We start from the raw sequence: 16,596 nt of genomic DNA, 5'->3' as shown, positions 1-16,596 counted from the left end.
ATGGATCTGGGCTCAAGTCCTTAGTCCACTCTTACTATGTGGCCCTAACCTTCTTAATCTTTGGACCCCAGTTTCTCCATCTGTCTATTCGAACATCAGTACCTACTTTTTTTTAAGGTTCTGGTGAGACTTAGAAAGAGTACGGAAGTGGTAATTATATTGTTTTGCTGTTAGCTACAGTAAAATGCAGGCTGGGTTATAGCATTCTATGAAGGCATATTTCAAAAGTTGCTTTGTCTGTGAAGCTTCTATAGGCTCCAGGCGAGTGTAATTCTCCATTCTTTGTGTTCCCCTAGCACTTACCATGATGTGGTACTATTTATCTCTTTGCATTTTTGTTTCACTACTGTACTCCCCCCCCCCCCCAATCTCTATGTCAACACCTAGCACAGAGCTTGGAATTAAATGTTGAAAGAATGCATTTTTTAAATTTTCAGAAATTTTTTTACTGGTTCTGACCTTTAGTATACAGTAATTTGTATTAAACATTAGGATCTAGAATGCGAAATCCTCTAGCTCATAGAATTTATACTAACATTACGTATTATGTATATGCATGTGCTTAAACCTTGCTTTTGCAGTGCTGGGCCTGTTCTTGAAGACCAACCTGCTATGCTTGTTTTGTTTTATACTTGATGTCAGTTGATCCTGCCTAGTAATAGTGAAAGTAAAATCTAAATTCTAAACCAAAACCACCAGCAGGGTTTAACCCAGCATTCTCTGCCCACTCTATGCACATCTGTTCCCCAGAGCAGTTCTGAGCTTTTGTAGAGAAGTCCTGAGCTAACAGAAAGCATCATTGTTTTAAGTTTCAGCTCTTGTAGCACTGTTGCAACAATTAGCAGTTTCTGAATTAATGGTTGCCAGTTAAAATCCACCTTTAGCAACAATTTTGAAATCCTTGACTCTGTGCCATTAAAAATGCGAAGACCAGGAGAATAAAACATCCCCTAGAAAATGTCATGTGAGCAGGAAGTTGCCCAAGAGGTAATGTGGTCAAATGTGGTCTTGACCCTAAAATGGCAGTTGAATGTGTGCCAGAGGAGAGGCTGTTGGTGCTGAGGATTTAAAAATAAAATACTACAAAATTATGGGCCAAATTCTTCTAAAATCAGTCTTGTTTATTTACCATCACTCCCCCAACCCCTACCCACAGCCAACACACGCAGACACAGAAGATTGAAGAGGTCAGTCCCACTAATGTGTGATATAGTTTGGAAATAATAATAATAAACACTTGATAGGTACATACTGTGTGCTAGGTACTATCTTTATATGTATTTTCTGATTTATTTACCCTTGCTATCCAAGCAGTGTTATTTCCTCCTACTGACAGAGAGGGAAACTGAGGCACATTATAAGCAAGTCACTAATCAGAGGTCAGATGACCACTGAGTAGAAGAATTGGGATTTGGGCACCGGCAAGTCTAATTTCAGAGTTCTTCTGCTTAACCACTGCTCAATCAGATGGAAAATGAATATTTTAAAATTGAGTACATCAAGTATATTTGATAAGGTACTTTTCAAGGAGTTTTTGAAATGGCATTAGTTTGTGCTTTTCCCAATAGCCTACTCACATCCCAAATGTATCTTCTTGAGATTTTTTCAGCTTACTCTAACTGAAAAGCATTTCATGACTGAAAATAAACTTCTTAATGAAAGATCATAAAGCGTCTATGACTTTGAGTTTAGGCAATATGAAATATACCAGGTAGAGAAACTCATTCTTACAATTATTATTCATATTGAGAGTCCCAGAACCTAGGTCAGGTTTGGTGGGGTGAAGTTCGGAGCCGACGGCTAAAGAAAGAATTCTTAAGACGTCTCTGGTGCAAAAAGGTGGTTTATTAGAGCATAGAGACAGAAGCCATGGGCAGGCAGAGATGCAGCTGCCCTGGGTTTTGAGGGATGGCAGGTTATATACCTTGCCGTTGGGGGGGTGTAAAGGGAAGGGAAATTCTTGGTGGGGTGTTATGATCCTGCTATCATTTACATTCCCTTCTACCTCAGCCTCCTCCAGTTTATGGTGGGGAAGGAGACATTAGGGCTTCAGGAACTGAGAGTTATTTGCCTCTGGAAATTTGTGCTATTGATAAAGTAACCTCCCTGTTTGTAGATCTCTAGAACATCTGTAGAGCAAGGGAGATTCCTGTTCTGCAGGATTGTGATCTTTGCAAGTTAACTATTTATCGTTTTATGGCAGTCAGGGGTGCCTGAGGAATGCTACACATATTATGGAGGGGAGCGGGTGGAGAGGGAGTGCAAGGTGCCAGCTTTTGCTCTGTCCTCAGTCAGCCTCCTGCTCCCTCATCATTCCCCCCTGAACAATTTTGACCCTTAAATCTTTAAGGTGGTTGAAGGTGGAAGGTCTCATCTTCTGTAACTTCTTCCTGCTGAATAGGGGTGTAGAGCTGTCAATAATGATCTGTGTAGGAACATATAAGGGAGTTACGAAAGGTGGAGGCAGCTGAATCCAGCACTGACAGTGAAGAGGCATCCTCGTGCGTGATAAGGATCATCTGTCATGGTGAAGTCATTGCAGCGATGGAGTCTTGGCACCAAGTAGAGAAACATGGAACAAAGCAACATATTAAAGTTAATAAGGCAATAAGAATGAAAAGCCCGAAAAGGAGATTTGGCCATAGCCCTCCTCCAAACCAGGAACTTAACCAATCACTGAGAGAGAGAGAAGGATCTGTCCTCAGTCAGCCTCCTGCTCCCTCATCAATATGGGCCAGTGATAAGTAAGTAACTTTCATGTAATACATATATGATAAAAGCTTACAGTAAAAAATGAGTTCGACATTCTCAATGGTGGCTTTTGTTTTTTGCACCTGAATCTCACTGTTATAATTCTAATATTAAATAATACCTTCCTGCTACTATTTATGAAGCACGTGCAGCCACTGCTCAAAGAACTTTACATGTCTGAACTCATTAATTAAATCTGAAATGACTATCTGTAGCCATGCAGTGAATTATTCTGAAGGCAATGAAACATCCTTAAGGGGTTTGGAACATCCTTATTTATTAAAACAGAACAAAACACTAAGCTTTACCTCCTAAGGGAGGTAACTCAATTTTCTCAGAACTCCACATTTCTAGTCTTTTAACTCCATATCTTATTATGCATATAGAATGTACCATAGAACATCTCAGATCACAGTTTAACACTGACTTGCTTCAAATTTCAGTGACATCAGCCCTGACAAAGCACCTAATTTCAAGCCTAAGGAATTGCTTCTTCCCTTTCACTAAGAAGCTGCTTGCTCTCTGAGGCATGGCTATCGATGGCTCAAGAAACCTTACCAGGGTAGTGAAATTAAAGAGGCTCTTGTTACTCACATAAACATGACTCTCTTTGGAAAATTATCATCGGACACCCAGGGTGACTCAGTTAATCACTCCACTCTTGATTTTGGCTCAGGACATGATCTCAGGGTTGTGAGATCAAGCTGTGTCGGGCTCTGTGCTGACTTTGGAGTCTGCTTGAAATTCTCTCCCTCCCTCTCCCTTTGCTCCTCCCCCCACTTATGGGCTCTCCCTCCCTTTCACTCTCTAAAATAAATAAATAAAATCTAAAAAAAAAAAGGACAACGATATTAAAGGTGCTTTGTATATTTAGAAAATGTTAAAAACCACACCCTTCTTAAAGCCATCACCCATACTGATATATGATGCATTTTCCCGAGTTTATTTAAAAATTTCCTGAATTTACCCATGTTGTTTACCTCTCTGGGAAAAAAAGAAAACAAAATCAAAACAAAGAAACTAAGTAAGCCTGGTTTTCCTTCTCAGTGTCAATGGTAGTGGTCATTAATGGTCATTTTTATCACTATTAGTGAAGAGAACGTAAATCGGGATTAATGAGACCTAGATTCCAGCTGTGCTTCTGCCATTAACTAACTCTGGGACTTGGGACAGGTCTCTTAATGTCTTTGCATCCTCGGTGTCCTTATTTGCACTGAAGAGGTTGGAATAGGTAATTTCTTAGGGCTTATTCAGTGCCAAAACTTTTCAGATCTATCTTAAAATGATACATATTTATCCTCCCTAGATTTTGGTCAGTAATGGACATAATCACCAACATTTGATCAAGGAAAGGGGAAGGCCCCCCATTGTTCTAATCCATAGGAAATCTGCCTGGAGCATGGCAGAGCCATCAGGCAACATCTTCCCAAAGCACTGTTGTCACTTACCATCCATGGCCAGTGAGCTAGGGCCATTCCTCTGCTGAGGCATTTCCAAGCAGTTCTCCTTAGAACTCTCTCCTTTGAGCTTCTGGAGAAATAGGGGGTCCATGGTCAAATTCCCTTGGAAGACACTATCTCCCTTTTGGAGATTCACAATGTGTGTTAACACACTTAGCACTCTTGAGTAGTCCTGAATTAAAAATACTAGTTTAATTTTGCTGACCCTAGCATTTCTCTAGCTTTATTTGGTAATGGAGCTGTTTCCTTTGTCACAACTACCAACATTCCAGGAAGAACAAAATCTCTCAGAATAGGACATTTGAACTGTTATTCCAGAGTTGAAGATTGCAGAACCTTTGTGTGACCTTTTTTCTTTGGAAAGCACAGGAAATTATCAGCCCTATTAATTCATTTAATGAATGCTTACCCTCTGGTAGATGTTTTCCATAGCTACTTTCCTTCCGAATAGCCCTAAATAGAGTGCCTTTCATCTCTAATAGGACAAAGAGCACCCATTCTCACCAGTAAGTGTGGCCTTCCTCCTTTACATTGAGGAATATTTCCTTGCCTTTAGATATTCTTATTAGTCCCTGGGTTCTTTGACACCTTTTAGAAACCTGAAACTGGTATAAGACAAACACAAACATTCTTAGTACTTAAAGGGCTGGCTTGGAATAGTTGGTTTTTTTTTTTAGTTTTATCTAGTTTTTTTTTTTTTTTTAATTTCTTTTCAGCATTAACAGTATTCATTATTTTTGCACCACACCCAGTGCTCCATGCAATACATGCCCCCCCTTAATACCCACCACCTGGCTCCACCAACCTCCCACCCCCCCACCCCCTTCAAAGCCCTCAGATTATTTTTCAGAGTCCATAGTCTCTCATGGTTCACCTCCCCTTCCAATTTCCCTCAACTCCGTTCTCTCCATCTCCCCATGTCCTCCATACACTATGGAGTGTTATGCCTCCATCAGAAAGGATGAATACCCAACTTTTGTAGCAACATGGACGGGACTGGAAGAGATTATGCTGAGTGAAATAAGTCAAGCAGAGAGAGTCAATTATCATATGGTTTCGCTTATTTGTGGAGCATAACAAATAACATGGCGTGGAATAGTTTATCTATTAATGTCTTGGAAGACAGTTCTCCATTGGTTTCTAGTATTTTCACACATCTTATTAAAAAGGCACTGCCCGTCTTGTAAGCAAGGCCCTTTCTTCCAGACTGTAAAATTCAGGGATACTTACAGAGTGAATAGTCTTAGAAGATAAAGAAAATGTCTCCCTCTGGAACAAAAGGCAATCAAACCTACTGTCCAGTATAATAATGTTTCTCTTCAGAGGAAGAGGCAAGCATACTCACACTTGTTATAAAACATTCACATTCCCTAAGCTCATAGTTCCTTTCCTAGAGCACAAACTATTACTGTGTTGGGGCCCAAGTAACCAACACAAAAATACTAATACTCCTATAGCACAACCTATTACTGTATTGGGACTCCAGTTACCGACACAAAAATGCTAATACTCTGGCTTCTGCTTTTGCTGAGTAATGAACTTTCATCTGATCCAGGAGTTTCTTGTCTTCTATCACCATCCAAGAAACTGTAGTGCCCCCCCCCCCGCCTTTTTTTTTAGCTTGCAAGGGATAAAGTCTCAGATTCTCCACAGTTCTGACAATAACTGGCTTTTCCCTCCCCCTATGAATTGGACATTGGTAAAATAAGTTTATATCCTCAGGTGTTCTCCCTCCCCGAATCATCCCCAGTCTTGTGACTATTCTCTTCTCTGACTGCCTCTCTAGGCCTGTTGTAGCATTTATGGTTGTCTCTCCTTGTTTCTGAGGTTCTTTCAGTAGAGGGCTATTAGAAGTGATGTGCTCTGATCATGGAATTTCAAAGAAAGACACAGGAATTCTGCTCAGCATGATAACATTTCATTAAAATGATTAGAAATTATTTAAATGTGATCTCGTTTTTCAAAAGAAATTGAAAAATTAATCCTCAGTGAAAAGGAAGTACCATCTTATAGTAAAGAATGGACGTGTGTGTGCGCGCGTGCGCGCGCACAGGGCGGGGTGGGGGTAGGGGGTGCCAGGGAAACGTCCAAGTTAATTGCACTGATTGCTTCCAAAAACAATGTAGAAAAAGACTTGAGTTCAGATAAGATAAATTGCTTCACGTTACCAAAGGAAGGATCATTTTACCACAACATAAAAACAACCATAGCCTTATTTAGGAGACTGAAAACGTCCAGATTTTCTTGAACAGTCTGATCTGATGTCATTTCACATTAGCTGTTGAGTTCATTGGCTAAACCAGAAGTCAAAATTGTGCTTTCTATAACAACGCTTCCGATCAGCTGCTTTGAAACAATCAGAATATGTTTGCAGGGACTTTAGAAATTGGTTTGGAAACCCAGTCTGGAAATCACAAGTGGTAGTCTGATAACGTGCTACAGTGATCTGAATGCCACAGATAAGGTGTAAAGTAAGCTTTGTTTAATACTCTATGGTGCCAGGCACCATTTAAGCATTTCACATGTATTATTTCACTCAATCCATGTAACAATACCATAAAATAGGTACTGTCACTGTCCCCATTTCACAGATGGAAAGGATGGGGGCACTGATGGGTAATGTCATTTGCTTAAGGTCAAGCGGCTAGTAAGTGGCAGAGCCAAAAACAGAATCCAGGCAACCTGACTCCAAAGCTTATACTCTTATAACTCCCTTTTTACTTTATAACATCACAATATTTTAAACTGCTGGAAAAGTGATTTTTCCCCCTTAGAATGCTTAAAAGAAATCGACATCGATTTTCTTACTTTTTCTGATTTTTATCTCTAGATTATTATCTTCTCAGATATAATGCTTCATTTTTCTATGAGGAATACACCTCAGGACCACTAAGGGTGAATTATGTCTGTCATCAGCCCATGTGGAGAGAGAAAGGAGATACTATGTAGCCCACTTGAGTGGGGAGACACTCCAGTTAAGCCACCTTGAAATCTTCCGTGTAAGATTTTGATTTATCTTGAATTCCTAACATGAAAAATCTTTTAACAATCTGAAAGACTATAGATTTAATAATCTAAAAGAGAGTTTTCTCTTTAAGTCTGTATTGAGAGAAAAAAAAAGCAACAATATATTAAAAGTTATTAGTTCTTTATTTGGGCAAGCTTTAATCTTTCATGATCAGGAGTAGTAAGTAATATCAGATTGACCACAACTGCCACAGTCCCCAGATGGACACATTGTGACTCTGTCTAGACCAGCAATAGCATCACAATGCTTGCTTTTCCTCAAATCAGACTGGTCCCTTATCCCCTCCAATCTCCCAAGGAGCATGGAGGTGGGAAGACTAGGGGACTTTGGCATGCTTGAAGGGGAACAGAATTTTCAAAATCTTGGAGGACCGCTTCTTAGAATGGTGAGGACAGCCTTTATAGATTGCTGCCCAGCCTCTGAAATTCCAAAATATTTCTGAAAACTAGTGATAGCAAAGTTAGGCAGAACTTTCTGCACGATTAGATCTGTTCAGCATTCTGAAGACAAATGGCATGGTACAAATTTCAAATGTGAGAGGGAGATGCACTTCTGTGCGCCCTGCCAACATTTTCAGGGGAAAATGAGGGAGTCAGCATGGTCTTCGCAAAACAACTTTTGTGGAGATTTTTCCCTCTTCCTGTCAAGGTTTTGAAAAGCCAAGAGTTGAGTGGAGATTCCTGCCTGTCTGCTTCTGATAAATAGAGTGAAGCTAGAGGTTCAAGAGAAGCACAGATGAGTCCATCTTCCAATCTTTCTGGGACCTCAAGCAGCTGCACAGAAGTATTGTAATTCCTTAACTAAAAGGATTTGGATTTATCTTGATTTTAACTAGCACTGCTTAAATTAAAAACAACAACAACAAACAAACAAACAAAAATACCATAGAACTGAATTCTTACAAACCCAATTTTTTTTTGGCAAAAAAATTCCCAAATGTTACAGTTGGGTTACTCTGAGGGAACCCCGCCATCAAATTTGCATGTGCCTTCAGTGGCTTCACAGCTCTTCACCACCTCCTTGATTTTGTAAGTATCTTCATCCCCCTTCTAATTTCTCTCACTTTTCTTCTCTCCTCTTTCTCTTCCCCTCCCAACTGTATTGGTCTTTAAATGCTCTATCCAAATCCTCGCTCTGTGAAGTGTTTCTAACACTTTATTTTCTGAAAACTCTTACAGTAATTAATCATTTTTTAGCTTCCACAGCTGTGAAAACTTAGATAAGTTGCTTAGCTTCTCTGAGCCTCAGTGTCTCCATAGGTAAATGGGGATAATTACAGTAGTTTATAGTGTGTTGAGAGGTTGAGGTGATTTAATATGTGCGCCTGATCCTAAATATGCAATGTGTCAATTTTTATTAATATTCAACAGTTAATTATATATTCTCTTTTTTGACACTTTATATTTTTTCGTTTCCCACATAGTTGAGGTTCAAAACTTATTTGTTGACTTAATTATTTTAACATTGACTCAAAGGGGGAGTATTTCCTTCACATTTAAAAAAAATAAATTAAAAAAATAAATTAAACTTAAAAATAAATTTTAAAAATAAAAAAATTTAAAACAATAAATCACATATTTTAAAAAATTTAAAAAGAAAATAAAAAATAGGGGCACCTGGATGGCTCAGTGGGTTAAGCCACTGCCTTCGGCTCAGGTCATGATCTCAGGGTCCTGGGATCGAGTCCCGCATCGGGCTCTCTGCTCAGCAGGGAGCCTGCTTCCTCCTCTCTCTCTCCTGCCTCTCTGCCTACTTGTGATCTCTCTCTGTCAAATAAATAAATAAAATCTTAAAAATAAAAATAAATAAATAAAATAAAAAATAAATAAATTGCTCTGTTGAGCAGTGTCTGACTCTTGATATCAGCTCAGTTCTCTGTCTGAGGGTCGTGAGTTCAAGCCCCATGTTGGGCTTTATGTTGGGTGTGGAATCTTCTTAAAAAAAAAAAAACTATGAACTGATAAACATGAAGAACTGCCACTTGCCAGTTTTCTTAAAAGCCAAAATCTTGATGCTTGATATATAATTTTTTTAAAGAAGTAAACATAATAAAGTATTTTTTTATACTTTTGTTTCTATTTCAACATATCACCCATGATATATAAAATAATCATTAGTTCTCTTCCCCCAATCAAAACCCATGAAATTATTATTTTGAGAAATTCTTGTGTAAAATATCATGTTGCAGAACTTCTGTGAATATAAGTGATTCAGTGTCTTTTGTTAATGTTATGGGAAAAGAGTATTCACTGAACATTTTGAAATACTGCTTTTATTGTTTACCGAAATCTGCATGTAGGAAGAAATAGCCAGTTTTAACATATCAATGTTGCAAGTTCTTGTTGTACCTGATTTCCACAGGGGTGCATTCCATCAGTCCCCCAGCCACTTCAGGAATTTGTGATCTGCAGGGGGAGGGAGGGCCTTGAGCTCCAAAGAGAACACATTTCAAAAGTGCGTTTGAAGGGTAAAAATTGACCGTGTTAATTTTAAAACAGAAATAGTTCAGCCATTTGAAGACAAGAGAAGTCAACATTTTTGTTCAGAAGAATAATGGGAATACGGCCTTAAAAACCAGGACAGAGGTGCTGAAGGTTGCTCAGGAGCTAAAATACTAAGATCTTTTCTGCTAGTTGAATTTTCAAGGTTTAGAACACAAAGCTCTATGAATTACAAAGGAGCTAGTTCATCAGTATTACTTGGATTTCTTTAGAAAGTAGTTTAACCCTTCAACTAGTCTTCTCTAGTCTTCACACAGTAGTTTGTAATGGAGACAAAACTTTGAATTGGGGAGCGCACTGGCAGGAAGATGAGATTGGCTGGGGCAGTTTCCACATTCTGCCCTCTTGCAACAAGGATTTGCTTTTGGCTTGCACTGGTCTGAGGTACCCAGATGGAATTATCTGAGAAGGGGAAAACTTGTTCCTGGTGGAACAGGAAATGCAATGGCTGAGGGACAGGCACCAGGGACCAGAGATTGGGTTTTAAGTCAAGATCCTGGACTCCTCTGGTCAAGATAGAGAGCTCTGTGCATGTTAAAAGTGAAAATGGCATAATCTGTGTTAACATCCCATAGTTTGGAGGCATGATGATGAAGGAACACACATGGATTTTTGGCACATGGAAAATGTGTGCACAGGAAAAGGAGACCTATGATTTTCTAAACTTAGGACGACATTTATTCTTTGCCACCAAAATGACTACATTCTGCTTGGTTATCAAATCTGAAAATTTCTAAGGAGAAGACTGTGTTCCTGGAGTCGCATCAGAGCCGTTAAGGATATAGCAACACATTTTGCCATGGCCATGATTGGCCCTGCATTGTGGTCCTGGCCTTTGCATATCACTGGAGGAAATGTGACTTTATTTCATCATGTTGATGAGTTATACATTATAAAATTCTTTTTAATTACTCCAGTGCTATGTTTATGGGTCCTGGGTTTGTCCCTTTGGGGTGGAAACCAGAAAATTCTCAGGATAGTAAAGCCCACCAAGCATATAAGGCACTATGATTGCGTCACTGCAGAAGATCTAACAGGTGTGTGATAAAGATGTACCATTGGTCTCCTTGGATGAACAACTGCTATGGTTCCCAAAATCATGCTTCCTCCACACTGTTTCTCCTTGAGAACCCCTGGGTTGTATTCATGCTGCCTTCATCTTTGTTATGACTATGTTTACACAGCTTTATAGTTGGCTCTCCTTTGGGAGAAATATGCTGAAGATTGATATGAATGCAGCTTGGAGAGATCCTCTCCAAGGATCCTCTCCAATTATTCCCTTCAAGTGAGCAGCATTGGCGGTCACCTTGTTTGCCTAGAGATTAACTTTAGGAACAACCATTGCTGTTGGGATGTTATTTTGTAACCAGATGAAAACAATTTTCACAAATGAAACTTCTGTTGAATCCTAGGTTGAAAAAAAGGCTAAAGATCAATTTCAATATTACCAACTAGATGAGGTTTTACCTTACGATATGGAATTAGATGGAAGAACTTTAAATGGGTATTTACATGGTCAGGGTCCCTGAAGGAGATGGGTGGCCAATTACAGAAGGCTGTTACCAGTAGAACTTAACAGTAGAACAACTGAGACAAAAAACAGATAAAAGAGTCAGAATTGGGGGAGCCTGTGTGGCTCAGCCACTTAAGCATCAGACCTGTGATTTCCACTCAGGTCATGATCTCAGGGTCATGAGATTGAGCACCAAGTTGGATTCCGCATAGGGTGTGGAGCCTGATTAAGATTCCTTTTCCTTCCCCACTCCCCACCATGGACTCTAGGGGGGGGGAAGGAAGAAGAAGAAGCATTCAGTATAAAGCAATAGAAGATTCAAATGGTACTTGCTATCCTTTGACTAAAGGAATCAAAAGGAATGAAAACCTTCACAAGCTCCTTTATTGAAGAGCTTCAAGTAAAGATATGGAAAAGGTAGTTCTTTTCAGCCATGAGATGGTTATGATACTGATTGCTTAGAGGTAAAATTCTTGATGATTCATTTGATAGAAGGTGTTTCAAAAATAAGAGTTTGCTTTTCTAGAAAGTGTGTGGAGAAGTAGCTGTGTGATGCTGAAATAGATCAAGCCCTAGAGAGTGAGAAGAAAAGTAGATAACACACAGTTAAAGTAAAATTGTTCTTTAAGCCCTCTCCATTACACAAAAATTATAGATGTTACTAAAGAATTATGCAATGAACCTACTCTGATCAAGGTGTGTTTTTTTTTTTTTCTTAAAGGTGACCTAGTGCCATGATCTAAATATTTTTATTACCATTTTGAAATGGGAGAAGCCATTCTGCTTATGCCTTTGATTTCCTGCTCCTCTTTGCCACCCTTCTTTACCCCAAAAGGAAAAACACGTTACAAAATATAAGTTGTTGCGTTGTCCCTGGGATTATTTTTACGTGGTTGCACACTATGGACAACACCTGCAGATATAGTGATGCTTTTACCAGTTTCCCCAGCTGACATTTCTTATGTATTATTCTAAATACCACAGAACTTAGTATGTTAGGTTCAACATAAGCTTAAATTTTATTACCTGTCTTTTAATAATGCAGATTTTTATCCAATCTAACAAAGATTAATGGATGTTCTATAGAAACAAAAACAAAAAAAGATTGCGAGTTGAAATCTTCCTTCAAAACCTCTCTCAAATGCCTCCAAAATTTTCTGTTTGCACTTGTACCCCCTAGGTTAGTTCTCATTGCTTTATGGGTACATGGGGGCTACTGGCTCCTTCCTAGTCTCTTGTCTTCACTTCATATAGACCCCTCCATGCAATCATCTATCTTCCAAAAGTATAGCTCTCAGCATGTATATTATGACCAGCCCATAGTAGCTGCTCAGTAAATCACTTGCTTTAAGCGATTCCACATTGCCCAAAGGAAAAAGCTTAAACTCAAAGCCCTGATGTTTTGTAAATAATAATAAGAGACTATGATATAATAAAGAATATATTTGGCCTTTGTCCCCGGTTCCTGGTAAAAGAGCTCCTAAAACTCTTGGAATTTCCCGAATGATAGAAGTGTCTTTGTTAAGCTAATGAGATGACTCATTAGCCTGGGACTTCAGATAGCTTCAGGATGGGGGTTGGAGTCAGAAAGGCCAGCCATGTGATTAGAGTGTTGCAGTTTTGGCCCAGCCTCACATGGGGTGAGGGAAAGTTGTAGGGACGGGGAGTTGGAGAGGGGTGAGTTTGAGATCAGTCATGTCTTCATAATGAAACCCCAATAAAAACTCTGACATCAAGACTCATTGGAGTTTCCCCGTTGGTTAGCTCACAGAAGTGCCTGGAGGGTGACACATTCTCTCTCAGTCCATGGGGAGAAGGCACATAAGCTGAGTTCTGTCCTAGGCTCTCCTCATTTGGCTCTTCTTGAGTTGTAACCTTTCAAATACAACTGTAATAAGTATAGCATTTTCATGAGTTCTATGAGTCATTCTGGTGAATTATCAAACCTGAAGGAGTCATGGAACCCTCACATTGGGCAGTTGGGCAGAAGTTTTGGTGGCCTGGGGACTCCCTGAAACTTGTGACTATCATCTAATGGGAGGGCAGTCCTGTGGAGGGCTCTGCCCTGAACTTGTGGAGCCTGCACACAGGTGTCAGAACTGGGTTGGGTAGAACCAAAATCCAGTATTAAGTAGCTATTACTGGAATCTACAGAAATAGACCATGGCACCAGAGCATGACTTTGGATATCACAGCTGTCGTGGAAAGATTGATTTACTAAAAGACTCCTGGGACCATAAAATGATAATACCACTTCCTGTGTTCTGGGTTAAGCAGAATCCGGAAGTTAGGTTGGGCTCATGCTAAGGAACCATGCCTGTGAGTCATTTGAAGAAAGAAGAATCAAAATATTTTGACTAGCCTAGGGGAAGGCATTTGAAATGCATTACGATCTATGCTCTTGATTCCATGGGATGGGTCCTATCAATGGCTTATTTTGACAAAGACAACATAAGTGTCCTTTTCCACTTAGTTTCTCTGAGGAACATTCCACTTTGGCAAGACAACTGAGCCTGGCTGACAAGTTATAAGTCAATGGTTAATTTTGTGTGAAAATCTGGAGTCTTCTGGGCTGTCTACATCCTAGAGGCACTTCTGAGAAGAATCGAGCTGCTGGTGCTGGTGAGAGTGGTTATGGCAAGAGAGAGGCCACTGTCTATTTGTTGCTTGCCAAGGTATCTGTTTCCAATTTTGGCAATAAAACATGGCGGCAGAGGGAAAGAAAAGAGAAGGTCCAATGCACTGCACCTCTCTTGCCTACCAGATTCCATATGAGTGCTTTGACTTGAATTAGCTGATTTTATCCTCATAACCTCCCTGCGGAGGAGGAGGAGGCTTGACCATCCCACCTCACAGAGACCCAAACTGTGTCTGTGAGTTTCTGGAGGTCTCCCAGCTCGTAAGTTAGAGAACAAGCAGGAGAATTCAACACTGTCTGAATCCAAATCTAAACCCCATTCTCTGTTACAGATGATGGGTCAGCTTTGGGCAGCACCCTGGCAGGCTTGACTTACACTCTGGGTGAAGAAAGCAGAGAAATGTTACCTTTTCCCTTTCAGCTTAGTCTAGAGTATGCTCCTGAACCAATTTCCCCCAGACAAGCCAGAGATCGCCACCGGCAAAACAATACTGAAATCTTTTTTTTTTAACATTTTTTTTAAGGTTTTATTTATTTATTTGACAGACAGAGATCACAAGTAGGCAGAGAGGCAGGCAGAGAGAGAGGAAGGGAAGCAGGCTCCCCACTGAGCAGAGAGCCCAACGTGGGGCTTGATCCCAGGACCCTGGGATCATGACCCAAGCCGAAGGCAGAGGCATTAACCCACTGAGCCACACAGGCGCCCCCATTACTGAAATCTTTTGCAGTCTTTTCTCTCAGCATTCTCTCACTGAGGTAAATTGGTGCTAATTCTGGGCAGATGGGAATGAGTCCTCCTCACAGCCTCCTGGAGACATTGCTGGCACAGCCTCCCAGGGCATACTTGGCCATGTTTCCAGAGTGCTCCCCCCATTCCCCTGAATTAGCTCCATCTACTTGCAAGTAGCAAACAGTGACTCTTCCAGCAAGAGTCCTTGATGATGCATCCCTCTGACTGGCAGAAGATTCTCTAGAAGGCTCAAAACATGCTGAAACCACTCTGGGAGGTTGAGGCTAGAGGACCTACATTATCAAGAGTCTATGAGTCATTAGCAGGTGCCTTTGTAGCTGGCCAGGCCCTGACACTTGGGGGCCTGGAGTGTAGTGCTAGACACTGGTAGTGGATGCTCAAAGGACATTTTGAGACACATAAGACATGCTGACCTTCTCAGTGTTAGTTGGCCACTAGCATAGCAGTAGCCTAGGACAGTGTCTTGCCTGTCCAAAATTTTGAACAGACCGGGGGGCTGGAGCCTGGGCTGCAGGCAGAGGGTCACCACTCACCAGAGAACGAACACCTTGAACTGAACAAATTCTCCCTCCCATTTCCTAAGGTTCCCCAGCAGTTGATTTCCCATGGAAACAAGCAGAAATCTGTTTTAGTCATCTGGCATTTTTTTAGTTCCCTAATTTGTATGAGAACCTGGAGATATCGACATATGGTACATTCATTACCCCAGAAAGCTACAGTTGAAAGAAAAATAGTTAAAGCCAGTCTTAAAACTGGAAAGCTTCGGAGTCAAGATGGCGGAGAAGTAGCAAGCTGAGACTGCTTCAGCTAGCCGGAGATCAGCTAGATAGCTTATCTAAAGATTGCAAACACCTGAAAATCCATCGGCAGACCGAAGAGAAGAAGAAGAGCAATTCTGGAAACAGAAAAACAACCACTTTCTGAAAGGTGTTTTCTTTTTTTAAAAAAAAATTTTTTTTCTTTTCTTTTTTTTTCTTTCTTCCTTTTTGAACCTCTTTTTATCCCCTTTCTCCCCACTCACGATTTTGGATCTCTTCTAATTTAGTTAAAGCATATTTTCCTGGGGTTGTTGCCACCCTTTTAGTATTTTACTTGCCCCTTCATTTACTCTTATCTGGCCAAAATGACAAGACGTAAAAATTCAACGCAAAAAAAAGAACAAGAGGCAGTACCAAAGGCTAGGGACCTAATCAATACAGACATCGGTAATATGTCAGATCTAGAGTTCAGAATGACAATTCTCAAGGTTCTAGCCGGGCTCGAAAAAGGCATGGAAGATATTAGAGAAACCCTCTCGAGAGATATAAAAGCCCTTTCTGGAGAAATAAAAGAACTAAAATCTAACCAAGTTGAAATCAAAAAAGCTATTAATGAGGTGCAATCAAAAATGGAGGCTCTCACTGCTAGGATAAATGAGGCAGAAGAAAGAATTAGTGATATAGAAGACCAAATGACAGAGAATAAAGAAGCTGAGCAAAAGAGGGACAAACAGCTACTGGACCACGAGGGGAGAATTCGAGAATTAAGTGACACCATAAGACGAAACAACATTAGAATAATTGGGATTCCAGAAGAAGAAGAAAGAGAGAGGGGAGCAGAAGGTATACTGGAGAGAATTATTGGGGAGAATTTCCCCAATATGGCAAAGGGAACGAGCATCAAAATTCAGGAGGTTCAGAGAACGCCCTTCAAAATCAATAAGAATAGGCCCACACCCCGTCACCTAATAGTAAAATTTACAAGTCTCAGTGACAAAGAGAAAATCCTGAAAGCAGCCCGGGAAAAGAAGTCTGTAACATACAATGGTAAAAATATTAGATTGGCAGCTGACTTATCCACAGAGACCTGGCAGGCCAGAAAGAGCTGGCATGATATTTTTAGAGCACTAAACGAGAAAAACATGCAGCCCAGAATACTATATCCAGCTAGGCTATCATTGAAAATAGAAGGAGAG

General features: G+C 40.3%; 1 pseudogene across 1 annotated transcript; it reads left to right on the top strand.

Annotated features, from left to right (window-relative positions):
• The first annotated feature begins 10,539 nt into the window (after nt 1-10,539).
• LOC309842489 (palmitoyltransferase ZDHHC6 pseudogene) lies at nt 10,540-11,465 on the top strand (annotated as a pseudogene). The gene has a single exon. The product of its transcript is annotated as a palmitoyltransferase ZDHHC6 pseudogene (transcript).
• The last annotated feature ends 5,131 nt before the right edge of the window (nt 11,466-16,596 follow it).

Source organism: Mustela nivalis, assembly GCF_964662115.1.
Source record: "Mustela nivalis genome assembly, chromosome: 10".
Lineage (NCBI taxonomy): Eukaryota > Metazoa > Chordata > Mammalia > Carnivora > Mustelidae > Mustela > Mustela nivalis.
Note: the sequence above shows the minus strand (reverse complement) of the source record. Positions and strands in the feature narration are given on the sequence as shown.